This window comes from Haemorhous mexicanus, chromosome 3 (genome assembly GCF_027477595.1).
Source record: "Haemorhous mexicanus isolate bHaeMex1 chromosome 3, bHaeMex1.pri, whole genome shotgun sequence".
Lineage (NCBI taxonomy): Eukaryota > Metazoa > Chordata > Aves > Passeriformes > Fringillidae > Haemorhous > Haemorhous mexicanus.
Genome location: NC_082343.1, coordinates 28,540,230 through 28,559,572, shown reverse-complemented (window position 1 = coordinate 28,559,572; position 19,343 = coordinate 28,540,230).

Below are 19,343 nucleotides of genomic sequence, written 5' to 3'. Positions count from 1 at the left end.
GGAACACAGACTTTTCAAGAGAGAACGTGTCACGGGACAATGAAGCAGGATCAAAAAAATCCTTCATCTGTGTTACAAGCAGTAGGGATCACAGAAGAGAAAGGAATGGAGCCAAACCCTAGTACAAGCAGCAAAAGACCTATTTGGTCTATGGAACTAGGGAATAAGTAGTATTAATCAGGTAATCAAGACATTTTGAAAATATGGATGTGTCTATGTCCATGATTAGCATGTCTATGAATTTAACCTAGAAATTTACTTTACACTATATTGTTACTTTCATCAGCTGTGCTGGCACAGCTGATGAAAGTAACAACATAGTGTAAAGTATATTATATATTACACTATAATATAGTGTAAAGTTAGTGTGCTGGCACTCTGTGCACGCTGTGTTACGAGTACACTCCAGCGAGGCTCTGTCCCAATTCCCCTGTTCAGCTGCCAGATAAACTGCAGTGCCTTGCTTTGTCACAGGCGTGTTGTGCATCACTAGCACGTGGCCATGCATCTCACCACAGAGGTGGACGTCTTTCCGTGCTGGGTGAAATGACTTCATGGAAACAGCCATATTTGGGGAAAGACCCCTAAGAATGCCAAGTCCCATTCAAAGCTCAAAGCGATGTATGAAAAACACCCAAATTACTCCCACAAAGTCCATCAGTGGATTAATTTCTTTCTAGGCATCCCTGCCTGTGGAAGATTGGAGCCATTGTTCTCTGGTTCTCTAAAATGCCTTCTAGACTTACAAGGAGCATTAAGTCTTTAGGAAAGTCAGTGGAAAGGGTGATGCCATCTGAACACCCCGTTTGCACCATATTGTCTTTCAGACCAATCAATCTCTCATCCTCAAGCAGAGGTGTCCCTAAGCAGAAGGTTACACCTAAGTGAATATAACAGAAGTCTGGTTTTTGGTCAGAATAATTTACTCTTTTTATAAGTGGTGAGAACACCACTTTTACAGTTTATGAATCATTACAGTTTTTTCAGCCCAAGATTAGGTAATGCCGAGAACGTGTCTGTATCTCAGCTAATACAGAGGAAACAAATCACATATTTCTAATGTGCCAAAAAAGGATAGGCAATTTGATAGTTGCAGATCTAATTCCTTCTGAATGTCAGTTTCCACTCTAATTTCCTCTCAATTTAAAGGGTCACGGCTGCGAGTTTGCCTTCCTCATGTTTTTCAAGAACATGGTGATATCTCCAAGCAAGGGCAAGCACTAAGTGAAATCAGAATGACAGGATGACACATTTTAGGTCATCTGCTAGAGCACACTGGCTCTTTACTGTACCTGTAGTGGCCCCCTTCTCTGAATGGGGGTGAAGGTTGCAAACAGGGGAAACGCCACTTGTTCTCTTCAGGGAGCAACCTAGCTCACTCCCCTACCTGGAAAGTTCAAGCACAGGTCTGGTCTCATTCTGCTATTCTGTTGCAGCTTATGATTCTTTATTAACATTTCCTTTCTTTTTTTTTTTTTTTTTTTTTTTTATGGATGCAACTGAGATGGACGTTCTCACAAAAGCAACATAGTAGCAAAATATCAAACATGAAATAGTAGCACCGAGACCAAAACTAGAATGCATTGCTGGGAATGAGATACAATGTTTCAAAAATAGATTTGCAAAGATTTGCACTTCCCACTGCAAAGTGTCACAATCACTACTCTGTGCTTTTTTTCTTAATATCTCTAGTACGGGAGCTTAAAAGTGGTCAAAGAAAATACATCAGTGGAAATATCTTCTCTGAAAAATCAGGTCCTTTGAGAAGAATACCTTTTGAAGTCATGTCAATTCCATGAAAATGTTTTAAGAAAGCCATACAAATGTTCTGACATCTTCAAAGCACTCGATTTTTATTTTTTCAGGGTCAAACATTTTAATTTCTAAATCACTATGTTTCAATTTAGGTTAGCATACTGTTAGCAAATGGTGTAACATAAATGAAAAGGTGCCACCATTAAACATTTCCATCAGCTTCACTTTTTCTTGCAGAAGTTTTGGGTTTTTTTTTAAGGACTGCAAAATTTTCAAATTGCATTGCTAAATAGAACAAAGACAAATCTCAAAAATATTCATAAAAGTGAACTGTAATCCTCTGAACAGCTTATGTCCTCCTCATACTACTGGCAGGGTTAAAAGAGATATTAAGAAAAAGAAAAAAGAAACAGCCAACCAACAAAGAAACAAAAGTGTCTGGTTTAGATAGCTTTTGAGAGGGTATGAAATTTCAAATATGAGAAGTCCACAGATCCAGGCCCATGCCTTAAGTTAATCTTGTGTTTTATTCAGGCTGACATAAAATTCTGTTTTCTACACAAGGAGTTAAAGCACCAGAGAGAATAAATCTGTTGGAAACTTGGTGAGATTAGGGCACCTGCCTCCTACAGGTCTCTTGACAAATCTTGCATTTCAAGATAGAGTATTAAAATAAAAAATAAATTGTGCCAGCGCTCTCTTGGTGCTATTTCATATTCAGTGAAGGAACCTGAGCAGAATTAAATTTCTACTCAGCTACTTAGCACTGGGCTAAGTGTCAAGAAGCAGCAATTCTTTTCCTCAGGCAAACCTGATAACAATGCCTTGCAGTTCACCAGCCATTTTGTTGGAAATAAAATCTGCATCATGATGGGGCTTTTTGTGCAAGTTACCACCACTCCCAGGCACAGAAGAGAGCACTAAGCACTTAACCTCCTCAGCTGATGTCACCTCTATGGCTCCATACACCCCCACAGCATCAGAGCATCCCTTTCACAGGTGCTACGAATAGCCACCTCTGATTCATCCCTGACTCATCCCAGCACTCAAGACTATATAGTCTGGCATGGCTGTGATGTACCCTGGTGTACCAAAAGGAGAATGAAATAAAATCTTAAACCTTGGTTCACTGCCAGAGACCAGAAGAGGTATTGTTACATGAATGGGACAGGATTTGAGAAAGGAATATTGACTCCTTCCTGCGTTTTGAAACAAAACTAATCCCCAGAATATCTGGATGTGGAAAGTTAAAATTGATTCCTACACGGCATTGGTAAGTTCCCTGGGAGAATCATGCTGTTGCTCCGCTCAAAACTACCCCAAAGAATGTTCTAGGGATGTCACAGTCCTGGCAACTGAGCCTTAACTTTTGATAATATACTCTGACTTTGTTTAATTTACTAGGATAAATGTCATCATTGCAAGGCATTGCAAGGCCTATGTGCTCCAAATTTCATTTTTATTGAGCTGCTCTAATCCAAAGCAAATTATTTCCCTTGATTCTTACCAGTAATTATTATTTATTAATTCTGGTAAATCTGATCATATTCCCCTTTGTGCAAAAAACAACTGACCAACCAACAAATCTTCCAGCTCTAGGTATATATGCATGAAAAAATATCTTTTAAATTCCACTTGTTATAAATGAATCTGACCCTAAAACTGACATCTGGATTTTCCCCAACTTTTGATAAAGTCTGGATTCAAGTTTGAATTTTCATGAAGTTTGGACTTCTTCCAACAGGTTCTCTGAATTTGATTCTAGATCTGCTTGACAGACAGAAGCAAGTCCCTAAATGAGTTAATCTTCTGTATCAGTAAGATTCAATTGTAAAGCCAAATGGTGATACAAACACCTTTGGTATGGTAGTAGATAGGATACTGGGATATGGGGATGGAGAACAAGAGAAAAATGTGGAAAGGCAGGCAACCCCACAGTACCCCCACTCCTGCTTTAGGACCCAGATGCACCTTGCACTGGTAGGGAAAGATAGGTCCTTCTTTGGCTGTCCTCTTTAACAACTTGTCATGTAATCTGGCATGTGGAAAAAGCTGGAGGGCATTAAAAACAGACCTGAGAACAGAAATCCAGGCTTGGGGAATCTAGCATATGCAGGGGAGCTTGGGCTGTAAGCAGCTCACTGTGAAGCATTTAGAAACACCTTAGGTGCTAATAGCTTCTAGAAATCTAATGGTTTAATAGGGCTGGAAGAAAAGAACATACTGGAAATTTTCTCAGGCAGAGTTTTATATATCCTGATGGGAAATGGAGGGGAGGGAGAAGAGACCCATAATTTTCTTTTTAGGTATGTATTGGAATAAAAGAAGAACCATAATTTCTGAGGATTCTCTCATTCTGGTGTTGATAAATTCACATGCTAAGATTCAGTGAGTGGTGGCAACCTCCTTCCTCTCTAATGACAGAGAGAACAGGGCTTCAGAGTCACATGTTTATTTGATTTCATTAGTGCTGTTGCTGCAATATTAACAACAAGCATCTAAAGAACTTCCAAGATCTAAAAAAAAAAAAAAAAAAAAGTCCTTACTAAAAACATTACTTTGCTGGAAAACTTTGCTGACATGTGGTTAAAACTTCTCAATTGCTTCCATGAAGTCAATATCAGCATAATTTGAACTTCTGAGAAACCAGAAAATACAGCGGTTAATAAAGCAATATTCAATTCAACCTTTATATACCTGTAATGGAAATAATTCACCTTTTCAGTGAAAGATTTTCAGAGAACATAGTATATAACTACTATAGCTCAGGCACCTCTTGTCTTTGGAAAAGTGGACTGTATTCAAAGTGACACTTCTTTTACATGCATGCTCTGACCCAATTTCCTAGATAAAAATTCCATGACAATTAAATTTTGTCTTTTCCCCCGACTCACCATTTAGTCACACATGTATTATTTAGCCCACTGAATATTTTTCCTACTTTACTTTACACTTTTGGTCCCACCCACAGGAGTGATGAACACTGTGGGGCTGAGGAAGGCATGGACTCCCATTTCCCCTGCTATCATAGTTTACTAAGTTTTCTACCATTTCACACAGCATTAATCAGCTCAGCAAATACTGCCAGTTCCCTGTTCCCATTGCCAGCTCCCAGGAGGGAAAAATAAAGGTTGCTTGAATGTTGACCTAAACTCTGTATTTCCTGGCTTCAAAAAGTCTGAATTTTGCTGAAGCTGATATTTTATAAGAGCTCCAACTACAGCCAGGAAATCCTAACTTGGCATTAATTAAGGGGTTTTGTCAGTCAGTAAAAAGGAAAGATGCTTTAAAGATCTGATATTCACTATTTCCTTGATTCTTAAAATATATTTAGAGAGCATCTTTGCAATGTGTCAGTCTGTGATTCAGGATGAGAAAAAAATTCTGAAGAGTTCTAAAGTTTCTAGTAAGGACTAGATGCATTGGTAGACTGGGTTGTTTTTTTTTCTGTGTGGGGGATGGTAGTTTGGTTTGAACACTTTTCTGCTGACTGACTCTTTTATACCAGGTGAATGGTGTTCACCACCATTTTGCTATTTTATTTACTGGTCTTGTGGAATCTGTTTTTAATGAGAGTCAGAAGCACCGAGCTAAGGATGAGCTGCCTCCTTTTGCAGGTATATACAGAGAAACCAGCTTTTACAAATGTATGTATAACTGTTTGAAGCATAAAACACTGCACCAGTTTTTAACTGAGCTCAGCTTCTATCTCTTCAGTAAAAAAAAAAAAAAAAAAAAAAGGATACTTATCACAAAATACTTGGTGGATCTCTCTGGCACATTTCACAGCTGAGTTTTTAGAAGTATATGAGTGAGCTCTTTGTGAGGTACATGAACACCCTCTAAAATAGATCCAAGCTGTGTATAGATAGAGTGAAGCTTAAGTCTTGACCTAGGACTCCAGATAATCTAACCCTTTAGTTCAAGTTCTGTCAAAACTCAGCCACAAACTCATTACTGAATTTTTCAGTTCCAGAGCTCTGTGAAAGGATGGAAATGCTGTGGCAAAAGAGTCATGCAGACAGAAGAGTAGAGAGGAAGGACCAGCGGTGTCAGTGGAAACAGGGGATGCACACCTCTGACCCTTCTGTCCTCTGATGTAAACTTGTATACCACAGCTGTCTCTCAAGGGTAACTGAAACCTTGACCTTTCATTTCCACAACCTGAAAACTCTTCTTCCAGGATGGCTGGAAAACACTGTGGTGGAAAGGGCAAAGAAAAAATCTTTAAAGTCAATTCAAGCATTTGAAATTTTCAAAGAATAACATGAAGAAATGTTTTCCATGGGAAAACTGGCATTATCACGCCAACTTAAGAATGGTGAAATACCTCAGGAGATGTTCATGAATATTCAGGAATGTGCAGGAGCACACCTGCCACCAAACTCACTACTCCTTCCAGGCATGAAGCCATCATCAAAAAGCGGTGGTTTATGCTGGGCAATATCAAGAGCTCAAGGAGATAAAAGCTGATGTAGATTTCAGCTTATAGTAATAGATTTTGAAAAAAATTCAGCAGTGGCATGAGTCAGCCCAGTTGCATCAGCTCCTGTGATATCTGAATTTGGTCAGTGGATGAATCCAAACAAAGCAAATCTTGCTTTAGAAATAAATTTTACATAGTCTTTGTGCAGTTGAGCAGTGCAGGAGAGGAAAAAAAGGTATTCAAGCACAGAGAACTCCAACACTCTCCCTGAGGAAGATTTCTGTGGAAACCAGCGATTAGGTGTGATTGAAGCCATGCAAAATATTTTCAGAGAGCTGTTTCTTCCCAGGTCAAAACAGACTTGCTTTTGAATTCACAAATTCCAAAAGGAAACTGGCCGCCTCCTCACATGTTACAATGTGTGCCCCCTTCCTTTCCCAGAAATAAGTAATATGATCATCTGTTCACTAGAATGGCTGCCAAAATCCTGGGAGTAATGGTTGTAAATATTTTTAATTTCAAGCTGGTTGAGTTGTTCTAGAATTGTCTGTTGGCACCAGACAAATCCCAGTTCCCTTACTCATCATCCAGCTTCATGTTATCCTAAAAGCCAGTAGAAAATCTTCCTTCATGTTTTCAGACATGGATCTGCACTTTGAGTTATCCTCTGGCTGGAAAAGGTAAAGATGCTGCCACTTCCTGTGTGTGGGTCTCTAGAATCTGCCTTACTGACCACAAGAAATCCAAAGAGACAGACATAGGGACATAAGCATTTGCAGAAATAACTGCACATTATAAAGTCATCAGAGGAAAGTTATACAGGCCACCTTCCTTCTTAGACAGTAGCACTGCTGTGTTTATGAACACCCTTAATTTTGAACAACCTGTACTCTGAAATCAGAGATAACATCACCACCTCAGGTCCTTTCCTGGCAGTAGAGCTGGATGTAGCATAGTTATGTGGAAGTCAGCTTTGTGTGTTTGCATGCAAAGGTGCTGCCATCTCCATTAATTACACAAAGACTTCTCTCTCCATGAATTTACTTCTCTTGCAGCGAGGGAGTCCTGTTCCTGAGGTCATGCCTTTCTCACACAGTAATCTGCAGTAACCAAAACACCTTCCATCTCCTTTGCATCATCTCCACAAACACTCATCCCCCAGAGGGTTCCCAGCTTTGGGGCCTGCTACACCCATCCTTTCCAAAGAGCACGGAGAAGGCTAAGTGCTAAAAGCAGAACCAGCTAGGGAGTGATTATGCTAATGGCAGCTTTTATGCAAGTGCCCTGCCACCTGTCTGACTGACTGCAGGATGCCAGCCTTTGCTCTGCTACGGTGTGCCCAGGAACATTTTAATGGGAACTGGACTGTTTTTTAAAATCAATAATTAGAGGGGAAAATTTTGTTTTTAAAAATGGAGCCTTGTTACAGAATAGCCATGCAACTGAACAAAAGTGTTTCCAAACATGATTCAGTCTGTATCTGTGTGTTTTTCCTACACATGCACAGCAAGCACTTCTTTTGCAAGAACCACATTTTTCTGTTTCTATTAGGAGGGTTTTTTTCCTCAAAATCCATGCTCTGAAGTAATAATTTCCAAACTTAGTTTGGTTTCCTTAAAAATTTTGCCCTCTTAATTTTGAAAAGGAGGTGGAAAGCTGAACTGTAAAGTTTCAAATACTAGAGAATTTTTGAGCAGGTCCAGGGAGGGAAGTCTAGGGCTGATGCTCAGTTTCTGATTGTTGGAGTCAGCAGTGCTATTAGTCTCAAGGCCAGGCAGCTTAAAAACATTGGCTTAATGCTCATACAAGGATTTGAGCAAGATGTTTTCTCTTATTCTTCCTTCCCCACCCCTATGCTAGTACCAAATTACATACATTGCTTCAGATTTTCAACATTTCCCAATCTGGATTAATTTACATTTGGAGAGAGGGTGTGAATTAAACTGTTATAAAAGGCTTAGATGCAGTGCCAACTTGTTACTATGCTCTTTCAAGCATCAAATGCTTTTTCTATTAAGGAAGCTCTCAGAGAATTTCTTGCATCTGGAAATCTTTCCCATTGCAAAGCTTATTTATCAAATGCAAAATATGATGTATACAAACAAAGACACTCATAGTAACACATCTCCTGCTGCAGTTAGAGGCTCTCTGATACTATGTCCTACAGTAAGATATTGCTGTCTTCAAGGAGATTTCAGTCTGAGAAAAGCCTAACTCCTGCAGTGATGCCAAATGCAAGAGTCAGAAGCTACCAGCAGACAAGGAGAGTGCACACCAAACTGCTACAGCTGACAGTCAGAACTCACAGCCTTTGGCTTGTGCTGCACCTAACAGTCCAAAGTGAGAAGCTGGGCCTGACAGCACTTCTTAACTCATCTTAACATAACTAGGAGTGAAAGAGAAGCCTGCCCTTATCTTCTACTGGTCTCTTCCCTTGAATTTTCTCATATGTCAAGGTCAGACCTACAATTCCATTGTCTGTTAAGGGGTGTGATAAAAGTCTTGTTCCTACTTGGTTGCAAACATCACACTCATAGCACAGCTGTTAATTATAACACTAAAGCATGGGGTGAGGCCAATTCAAATTTGGGTATGTCTAAAGGATGGTCTCACTCTTGCTGTTATTGATACTTGTGTCAGAGCTGGGTTAGTCACTAAGGATTCTGCTAGCAAATTGCATTCAAGGTCCATGTAACTTCTCCATTGCCAGCATTAGCCTCTGCCAATTTTTGTAAGCTCTGTAAAAATTATTCATGGATCACAAATTTCCCAGAGATTGCGATTTTCAATTTGAAGCATTATTGGCCAACACATCCTCAGGATGCTTTAGAATCCATCTAAATCCATCTTTAGAATTCATTTACTTGTCATCTTAAGGCTGCCTTAGCCTCAGACTCACTGTCACCAGGGTAAGCATCTTCTTCAACTGAGGCAATATGGGCAGGAGCATAGAGCTGAGTGCCTGGTTTCTTTCTGCAGCAGCAAAAGGGACTCAAAGCTTTGAGAGGAATTGTTAGTGAACTTTTTTTCTCTTTTGTTCACCTTTTCCAATGAACAGCTACAAGAGCCTTAGAGGTTCTGCATTCCCCTTTCACCAGATTTCTTCTAGGGTATGTGATGGCTTTTGTAGGGTAGCTATAGCTCTTCTCCCACATCACCTCTAGCTGTCAGAGACAGCCCAAATGCTGCCAGCAAGGATCATAGTCCTTCTTCCCACCACTTCAATAGCTTGCTTACTTTTCTCTCTGATTCTCTACTGAGCATGGAGAGAATAATGAATCAGCTTATAACTCATCAAATGTGACCAGTGGTTTTATGGTGCTTAACAGATGAGATAAATGTGAATTGAAAAGTAAGGAAATTACCAGGCAGCAGGTTTTAAACAATCAGAAAACAATTGCTTTAACATGGTGCTTAATGCTGCTGTGACTCATAACCACCAGTTGTAGCCACAAAAATGGGTAAGCGTGCTTTAAAAAGATTGGAAAGATTTGTGAAGGATGATTCCGCCCTTGGCTATTAAATATGATGATCCAAATGCCACATCTGACTCAGGAAACTGTTCAACTTTGCCAAAAAGAGCTACAATGTTCTGGGAGAAAAAACACTCTTCTGAGATAAATGTTCCCTAAGCATTGACCTTGGCCTCTGTCGACGTAAAGTTGCTGAGATAGCTGAATTCTGATTTGGGATAATGTTCTTATATTTTTCCTAAAAAATCTACATTTGGCTAACATAGGGAGTAATCTGTGTCATACAGGGGCTAATCTATAGGGCCTTGTACAGTTCTGACAAATTTACTACTTGCAACAAATACTGTTGGATATTGCTGGATCCTATGCAATTAAATGCATCAAATTAAATTAAATTAAATTAAATCTTGAGGTTCTAATAATTCAGGGGTTACCCAGCACACAATCTGTATTTCTTCTTCTCCGCCATGGCTCACCAAATAAAAATGGAAACTTGTAAACAATGGGAATGAGTCCATGCTGTGCTGGCAATGCTTCTGAGTCTGCAATACAGAAGGCAGGCTGCAGAGAAAGAGAGAGAGAGAGAAAACAGTGGTGTGCTGCTGCACCTCCTGACGTAACCCACAATGGATCTGGCTATCCCTGTAGTCATAATACAGTCACTGAAAAAAAAAAAACCAAATCCCGAACTACTTTATCCAGTGATTGCATAACCTCCACAGCCCCACTGCAGCTGAGGTGAGAATCTTGCAGATAGTTTGGGAAAAGGTCTCAAACCCCATTTTCTCCAGGCAGGGGACTGCATTCACTGCTGTTCAGCCTAACAGGCTCAGTGCTCTCCTGAAACACAGTGGTTAAATTTGCCACTCCCAAACAGTCCCACCCAAGAGACTGCCCTGAAGCTTTTTGCAGGGAAAGGATTTAATTAGAATGTGAATTCTGTTGTACAATGCAATATTCAGTACAACAGGACCACCAAAATGTATGCTTTGTGATTTGTGGGGCAAGTTTGCTTAGGCAACTTTTAAGATGATCCCTAAGTAGAGAAAGGACAAAGGCACCAGACAGGAGGAGAGGCTTTGCTGAGCAGGTTTGAATGTCATAAATGCACAGTTATGGCTTAGTATTTGTATCACAGTTGACAGATGCTGCAGCAGTCACATGACTAGAGCATGACCTCATATTTCGGCTCTCTCCCCTCCTCCCCCAGTGAGGAGGGCAGTGCTGGCACTTAAATAAGCAGAAGGCATTTCCAGAAGGCTAGTTTGTAAGTTACTTAAAGGAGAAGCCCGAATTTTGGCACAGAGATGTACTTTGCACAGACTATTAACAGCTGCTCCACAGTGGCAGAGAAGCAAAACTCTTTAGCTCCGCTTGGGAAGTGCACCACGGTTGTTGTTAGGGTAAAAACATTGAATCCCAAATCACGTGGGCTTAGATCATCCCTTCCCAAGGAAAAATCTGCAGGAGGCACAGCAGAGGGAAGAAATGCCTCCATGAATCCTCAGGTTTACCCTGCAGACAGTGGAGCTACTGCAAGCTCTGATGTCCTCTAGGGATCTGTGAGAGATGCTGCAGACACGAGAAGGCCATCTCTGCCCTGAAGCTGTCCCAGAAGCCACTCTGCATGCTCTGGCAGTGTGATTTCACATGAGGATTGAATATCCAGGAAGAATATATAACTTTATGAAGATTTTCCAGGGATACTGAGTGAACTCCTAAGTCCATCCACTCCTTCTGGCATAGATTCTGAATTATGCAATTCCCAGAAGGATCCTGGGAGGAAAACACAGTATGACACTCTCTCAACAGCTGAACACCACTTCAGCAGGAAGGGGAAGCCCACCTTCTCCAAATTTCCGAAGGTGCAACTGGATCCATGGGATAATTTTCTATCACAGCACTGTTACACAGGAACCAGACTGGCTGAGAAGTAAAAGTCCTGAATTAAAATCCCAGAGTTGGCACTGATCCCCATTACAAGTTACGCCAATGCGAAGTGTTCTAAAAGTGCAGAGATTTTTGTATATTTTAGAGTTTTCTCACTAATGTGGTTGCATTTTGCAGCTACTCGTGGACTACAAACCTGAAATTTTCCATACAGCTTCACAGTTTTCCAAAAGACAAAAAGTAAGAATTCTCTGTACTACTACTTGCCTCTAAGCCTTCTTTTCTTTAGCCTGGTGCTGGACTGAAATGTGGTACAATCACCTATAAGAGCAGAGGTGATGCTTTGGAGCAGAAATAGCCCACTTAGCCTTGTTAATGTTGACAGCACACCAGAACCGGCTGCGGTTTCTTTGCTTTTGATACACAGGGGGTTTCAGTCACGTTCAGCTTTCAGCTCCATGAAGGTCTTTGCTTGAAAAGCTCTGGCTGCATAGAGCAGTGGTTATTTGGAGTATCCCAGCTGAAGCACGAGCATTCCCAGAAGGACCAGCAGCTCAGCGCCCTGCTGCTCGTCCCTGCTTGTCCCTGACCCGGTACAAGACTTTGCTGAAGATCTTCGTGTAATGACTTTGTTTCTTAAACAAAGGAAAATCAAAACCTTAAAATCTGCGGACAAAAAGAAGTGTGCGTGTCTGCCACACGTGTGTCAAGTATTACTACTTGACCATAAGCAAGGGTCTTGTAGTCCTCTGGAGTGTGCTTGGGAGGTTGAGCCTTCATCCCCAGCAAGCGCAGTGTGTGTCCTCCGTAGCACTTGAGGCCGAGGGCAGGGCTGTCACACCCGAGACCCCGCGTTTTCCCCTCCGTAGCACTTGAGGCCGAGGGCAGGGCTGTCACACGCGAGACCCCGCGTTTTCCCCTCCGTAGCACTTGAGGCCAAGGGCAGGGCTGTCACACCCGAGACCCCGCGTTTTCCCCTCCGTAGCACTTGAGGCCGAGGGCAGGGCTGTCACACCCGAGACCCCGCGTTTTACCCTCCGTAGCACTTGAGGCCAAGGGCAGGGCTGTCACACTCGAGGCCCCGCGTTTCCCCTCAGCAAAACGAGCAGTGCCGCGCACCGCCTGCGGCCCCGCTGCCACCGCCCTCGCCCGCCATGTTGGGAGCCGCGCGCGGCGCCATCTTGTGGCCCCTGAGGGCTGGCGGCGGCGCCGCCGGCCCGGGAGCGGCGCCGGCTGAGGGGTGCTTTGTCATTCTCGTTATGGGGAGAAATACAAGCGTTTCATAGTGTTGTAGGGCCGCCTGATTCTCGGCACAGCGAGCAGCAGCATCTTCAGTAGCCCACCTGTGATGCTTCCCTGTGCTGGGTGGAGATGGGGATTTTCGGGTGTCTCAGTGAGCCCCGGCTCCCTCCCAGCGTATGGGAAGGCACCTTCCCGGTGGAAACTGATCAGCGGCAAAGAACTGCTGCTCACACTGCAACACACCAGTTGCCAAACAAATGAAAAATCAGGGTGATAAATATGCAGAATTCCTGTTCACGGTGATCCTGCACTCAACTCCTAAATGAGAGCTGAAAACACAGCTTCACCGAAATTTAAAAACCTCATGGGCCTATCTTTCACCTAGCCTGGCTCATGATAAAGTGTTTACTGGTAAAATGTTGAATTGGAAGCGAGTATTTGGGGGAAATAACCGGTTGGCCAGCTCCATCATCCCTCAAATGCAGGTGGCAGTCGGGAGTGTCACCCTGGTGCTGGTGGAGCAAACTGACTTAGCCCGGGTTGGAACAGGCTTCCACCTCTGGCATGCACCGAACACCTCAGGAAACGCTGGACAGAAAGCTCGTGCACCTTTTGAGGCCTTACATCGCCTTTGGAGCTGGATTTGAACTGAATGAGATTGCCTGGAGTAGGATAGAGAGCAGAGTGGGATCAGTCATGGTTTTAGTTATTGACCTGTTTGTCACATCGAACATCATCCTTTGGGGAATCTCATTTTACCTGCCTTGTTGCTAAAGCTTTCCAAAAAGAGTTATTCAAGCCTTTTTACAATCTACTGTCCTATGTCATTAAATGAAGTTTTCTGAGACAGTATATATTCATTATGTTACAAACTTTGATCAAAACATCTAGGTTTCTACAGGTTTATGCCATACTTTTACGTGCCAGTAAGCGTTTGAACATGTAGCTCCTAGTGTTTATCTCTTTTTTTCCCCCTTAATTTTCTTAGCACTGGTAAATTAAGAAGTTATCCAATTATGGTTGCTATTTAGTAAAATGGGGGTAGGGTGAAAGCAACAAGCAATCTATCACAAATTCTAAGGCATTCACTTGACATTTTAACTACTTAAAAGTAGTTTAAAATCGCTTCTGGGAGGTAAAGCAGTACATGGTCTGTGTGTAAGCCCCACCTAAGCCATGAACATTCAGGAGTGAAGAGAGCTTATTTTCACAAGGTTTTAATAAGCCTAGATTGCTTGACTATAGGCTATCCATGGTTTGTATCACTTGTACACCAGTCCCTCCCAAACCAGTCTAGAAAAGGAATTTAATCTATTGGTGAGGGACCTCAGGATATGCCCCCTTATAAATGCTGTGTGTCACTGTAACTGAAATTTTATTCTGGGGTAAATTAAATTACTGTATCATTGACAATTTGTCTAGGGCTTTACAATTTTCTCTTTTGACTTGAACTGGGTTGTAAATTAAGCTTCAAACTCTGCTTTTCTGCTCACAATCTGCCTAATCAAAGAAGGAGATTCTCCTGAACATTTCAATGCCCAAGTTGCTGGTGGGAGTCCCTGATAGATTTCTCTTTTAAATTTAGCATAGCCCAGAATAGTAACTCTTACATAACATACACAGAGCAAATATGGGACTTGCTATAATTTCAGTGAGAGACTGCAGATTTCCTGCTGAATAACTAAGGCAGACAGTGTTAGAGTCATGCCTCAAATACAAATCCTGAGCAAATAAGCTTATTCTTACAACGCAAGGGATAATATTTCTTGTATATATCAGAATAGAGCTGACAACCAAATGGACTGTGACAGGTCCCAGGTCCTCTCATATGTCTGTGCATGGCATTGTGGCCTCTGATCACCTCAAATCTTGCAGATGCATTGGACTCTCTGTTCCTGGGGCTAAAGAGAGACTGCAGGGCAAGAATTTGCACTCCATTGTCCTCAGGACACTGGGGCTTCTTAGGAAGGGGAGCTCTTAAACAAATAAGATCTCTGCTTATTCACAGCTAGCTGGCTATCTTTGAGGCATGTGCTCCTCCATGCAGCCCATGTCTCAGATGGGAGGTCTGAAGGAGCAAAGGCCAGGAATTAGACCTTTCTGGCATTGTATGTTTGGTAGGCCATCTAGGAAAAGAAGAAAAAAATAGACCCTCAATCAATTTTCACCTCCTCCTGCCTTTTGTTTTCCACAGCTTAACACCTTCCCTAACAGTGAACGGAAGAGCAGTTGCAGAGGTGGCACCTTATGTGTGTGTGTCACACACATAATTGATCCCTGTCGTGCTCCAGGGATGAGTCTGTGAAATACTGCATCTTCTGAGTGCTCTCTGCCTCTTCAGGCTGGCAGCCTCGAAGGACTGTAGCTCACTGAGCTGGGTAGGAGTCAGCTGTTCCAGTAGCAGGACATCCAGGTGCTGCAGCATCCCAGAGTTGCTCCAGCACTGTTATACAGGATGATGCAACAAGGACCTTCGCAGTACCTGGTAAGATGGTAGTAGTCATGTGAACTCTTGGACAAGATTTCTCTTCACTGGGATCTACAGATACAGAGTCCTAGAATTGCTAGCAGCTTGCATATAAAGTACAGGCTGGACGGAATTTGTCCCTCTGTCATTTGACAAGATTATTTACGCAGAGGAATTTGCTTAGCAAAGAAACCTGATGGACACACACACATGTCAAATAAGCAATTACCCCCATACTCATAGACTTATGGAGATCAATCATACTGACTTATAGTCCCTGCCATTTCCTGGATTGATTTATAAATAAAAAACCAAACAGGAAAGGCATTAAGTCATTATTAGATTTGCCTTGTTTTTGCCTTGGGAATTTTTGATCTGATATGAAATATCCCCCCCCGCTGATTTGGTAAGGTACCCTTTTCTTGTCAGTATAAGTGGTGCTGCAGACAAGGCAGTGGAGTCTGAAAACCAGTTCATTACACAGAGGAAATGGATCAGTTTCATTAGAGGGATGATATTGCACCTGTTTAACTCTGTGTTCCCTTTAAACCTTCCTGATCCTGATCCTGGTGCAGAGTATGTAGGTACACACACTGCTGCACTCGTTGAACTAAAGAAATGTGATGCAATATTTTTTAGCGAAATCATTACAGCTCTTCTGTGAATATTTAATTGTGGCATTTATCCATCCCTCAGACTGACAGCAATGCACTGATCCTGCATTCTGTTGTCAGGAGCTAGTCTGTGACTGTTTTCTATGCTTATAGAAAAGGCTGGGGATTTAACATGTATGGTGTTTTCCTTCCTGCTTGCTTCCCCATGGACTCTAGGTTCTCTGGACCCGTAGATGTAGAAGGCAGCAGTGACTGGAAGGGTAGCTTGAATGCCTCACATTGTCATTCATAGCCACGAGTATTGTTTTCCTGCTCCCACAGAGTCACAGAACTCAGAGCATCAAGATTCTGTGCTTTTCTTCAGTGTCATGATTCCTGGTCAAAGTACAATTTCCGTAAGGAGTAAAAAAAAAAAATAAAAAATCAGAGGAGCTTGCCTTTGTGTATGTAAAGATTGGCAATAAACCCCATGGGAAGGTGGGAAGGAAGACTCAAAAAAGCTAGAAGTGAGTGATCTAGTGTGTTATGAATATCTGAAACTCTTGCTACAATTTGTGCATGTATCTGCATGTTTTTAACAGTGAAGGATAGTTGGGTTTACTGAATTCCCTGTTGTTCATAGTTTCTGTGACAAGAAAGGATATCTTCCAAGAAGCTTGACTACTTTTCAGAGGAGAGCTCTGGACTTTAAATAGGAATTCCTGGGTTACTTTGGTCAGTTGTCTGAAAGAAATCAGACTAGAGCATCATAATTGACATATATGAATTTAAATTCTTTGAAACTGAGATTTTGTTTCAATAGCACAGGGGAACAGTGCTATTGACCTTAAAGGGAGTTTAATCTCATGTGTCCATAGAAGACTGCTATATATCTGCTGGCAGGCAGGCTCCAGCAGGAACTCCATCCTTCCAGTCTCTGGCATCCTGAGTCTTATTTTGGAAAACTGTCGAGAGCCGATGGTTTAGGCTATAAATCAGCAATAAACTGTACAATCCCAGTGCTGTGGTATAATTTAAAATAAAGAGGACTTGATTAAAGGGGTTAGATTAGAAGCAGGATTTAAAAGTTGTCATGTAGAAGACATTTAAATAATACAAATGCCTTTTATGAGACACAGTACAGAATTCAATAAATATTTAAATAAAATACTTATGTTGAGGGTTTTACCAGAAAACCCTTGGAGAATTGTTGGTTTAATCAGGTTCTTACTGGTGCTATAAATCTTTCTTTAAGAAGAGTTTCAGTTCTCTCACATGTCCTGGCAGGGGCCAGATAAACACCTTGGGGTACTCCTGCTGTGCTAAGGTCACCTTTATGCAGACATACATCACAATGCTCTACTTAGCAGCATCAGAACAGGACTTAAATGGTGCATAAATCTTGAGCTCTTCAGGAGTTATTTTCACCCTCTCTGTATGAGAAGAAAAGCAAGTAGTTCCTTTAATCCTGTGTGGCTTCTGTATTAAAATAAGCCTTGATATTAATCCCTGGCTATCTGGATTTAAACTGACATATATATTGTACAGCTTCAAATACCAGAACATTTGAGTTACCAATGTGCCTTTAAACCCAGAGCATTTATGTGCTTAATCACACCAAAGGACAGAAAAGTCATTTTATTCCCAGTGTTTCCCTAATACTGTACTGTGTTCCTTCAAAACCCAGGCAGTTTTCCTGACATTATTCCCTTTTGCTGTAGTGTTCTCAGTGTTCCCCATAGTGATTTGAAAAAAACATATTGAGCAAGGTAAATGTCACAGAACAGTATACCAAGGTTGTGTTGGCATCTTGTGTAAATTCAACTACACAATTTACAAACTGGAGTTTGCACTGGAATTTCACAAAAGGCAGGTGGCTTCGCTTGTATGTGAGCAGATTTTCTTTCTGACAGAAACATCGGGATTCCTAGCCCTCATTCTAATACAGTTGTCAAACTTGACCAAAAAGAAATATTGGTAAATTATAAGGCATCCATATTTTTGGGTTTTATGAGTATATATGTGATGGTAAAGTAGTAGTAACTACAATGCTCCTGTAGTGGTAACTTCAACAATACCACTTCCTAGATGTACCGTGCACATTTTAGAACATTGTGTTGGTGGCCACAAATAGGCCACCAACTTGTGTCTCCTGGTGTCCCTGAAAGTGCAGAAGTACTTCATAAGATGCTGCTGCTCTGCAGCAGTTCACTTTGTTCTTTACCTTGTCTTTGTATCCATGCCTTCCTTTCCATCTTCTCTTTCTCACCCCCATCTGTTGATAGGCACATAGGTGGTTAACAGTGAATGTGCTGCCACACTCAGTGCTGAAGGGCAGGGTCACTCTTGGGGTTGCCCACAATAAAGAAGCTACATGTGCTAGAGCCACATTCCTTGCTTTATGCTTCTTGCTCCCCTCTGCCTGTATCACAGCAGAGTATCATGTCAGCCAAACTCTGTCAGTCAGCAAGAACAGGGGAAAAAACTTCTTTCTTCTCTCTCTAAAGTTTCTGCTTCATAGCTCTTTGGGGCAAGGACTGTGAGGAAGTGGCCTTGATTTCTCAGGCATTTTTAAACTAAAAAGAGCAACTACTGAACGTCAGCAACCTCACAAATATGGGCAGGCAGAGGCAGCCAGAATTCACCTCACATGGCAGGCATGAAATCTGTCCTCTAAGTAAATGTAAAAATCCCTAGCAGGAGGCAGCTGACAGTGAAGAATCCCAGGAAATTAACACTTTTCTGGAGATGGATACCAGCACTACATATGTTCAGATGCTAGAGAATTAGCAAATGAACAGCAAGGAAGATTTCCACATGCAAGGAAATATTGTCATGACCTCTGCTGGCAGAGGAAAGTTCTCAACAGATTTTCATGCTCAGAGTAATGATTCCAGCTTCAAAGCACTCTCTGCAATGAGGCTTCTCACTAACTCATGCTAACCAAGAGGACAAAGCATCCATTTCTGAAATCTCTCGTCCTCTTCAGGTTACTGGAGAACCTCAGGCACAGATTTTAAAACCTGATCTAGAGATACCACATCAAGCCAAAATCACATCAATACCACTATCTTTTTTCCTGTCTAAACCGCAGCAACTACGGTCAGCCACAGTGAAAAGTGTCTCTGAAGGCAAGCAACAGAAACACAATCTGTAATTTATGTATGGCCATTAGTAAAGATGGAAGAGAGTGCCAGCTCCTTTTAGGACAATTTTCCAGAGGTACTACTTCTCCAGGAAAGTATCTATGCCTCAATCAAAGAAAAATTGCCAGGATCAAATTCAAATGCCAGGATCATCTCCTTCCTCTTGTGACAAAGCATGGAGTAGGGAGTCATTAGGACACTGACAGGAGAAATGGGTATTCATATCTTCACAAGTGACTTGATCTGAAAGAACCTCTTAGGTTCTGGAAGATTGGATGTCAGTGTCTGTATGAAAATCAAGCTGCACAAGTTTGTTGCAGAACTGAGCACAGGCTGAACTTCTGAATTTTG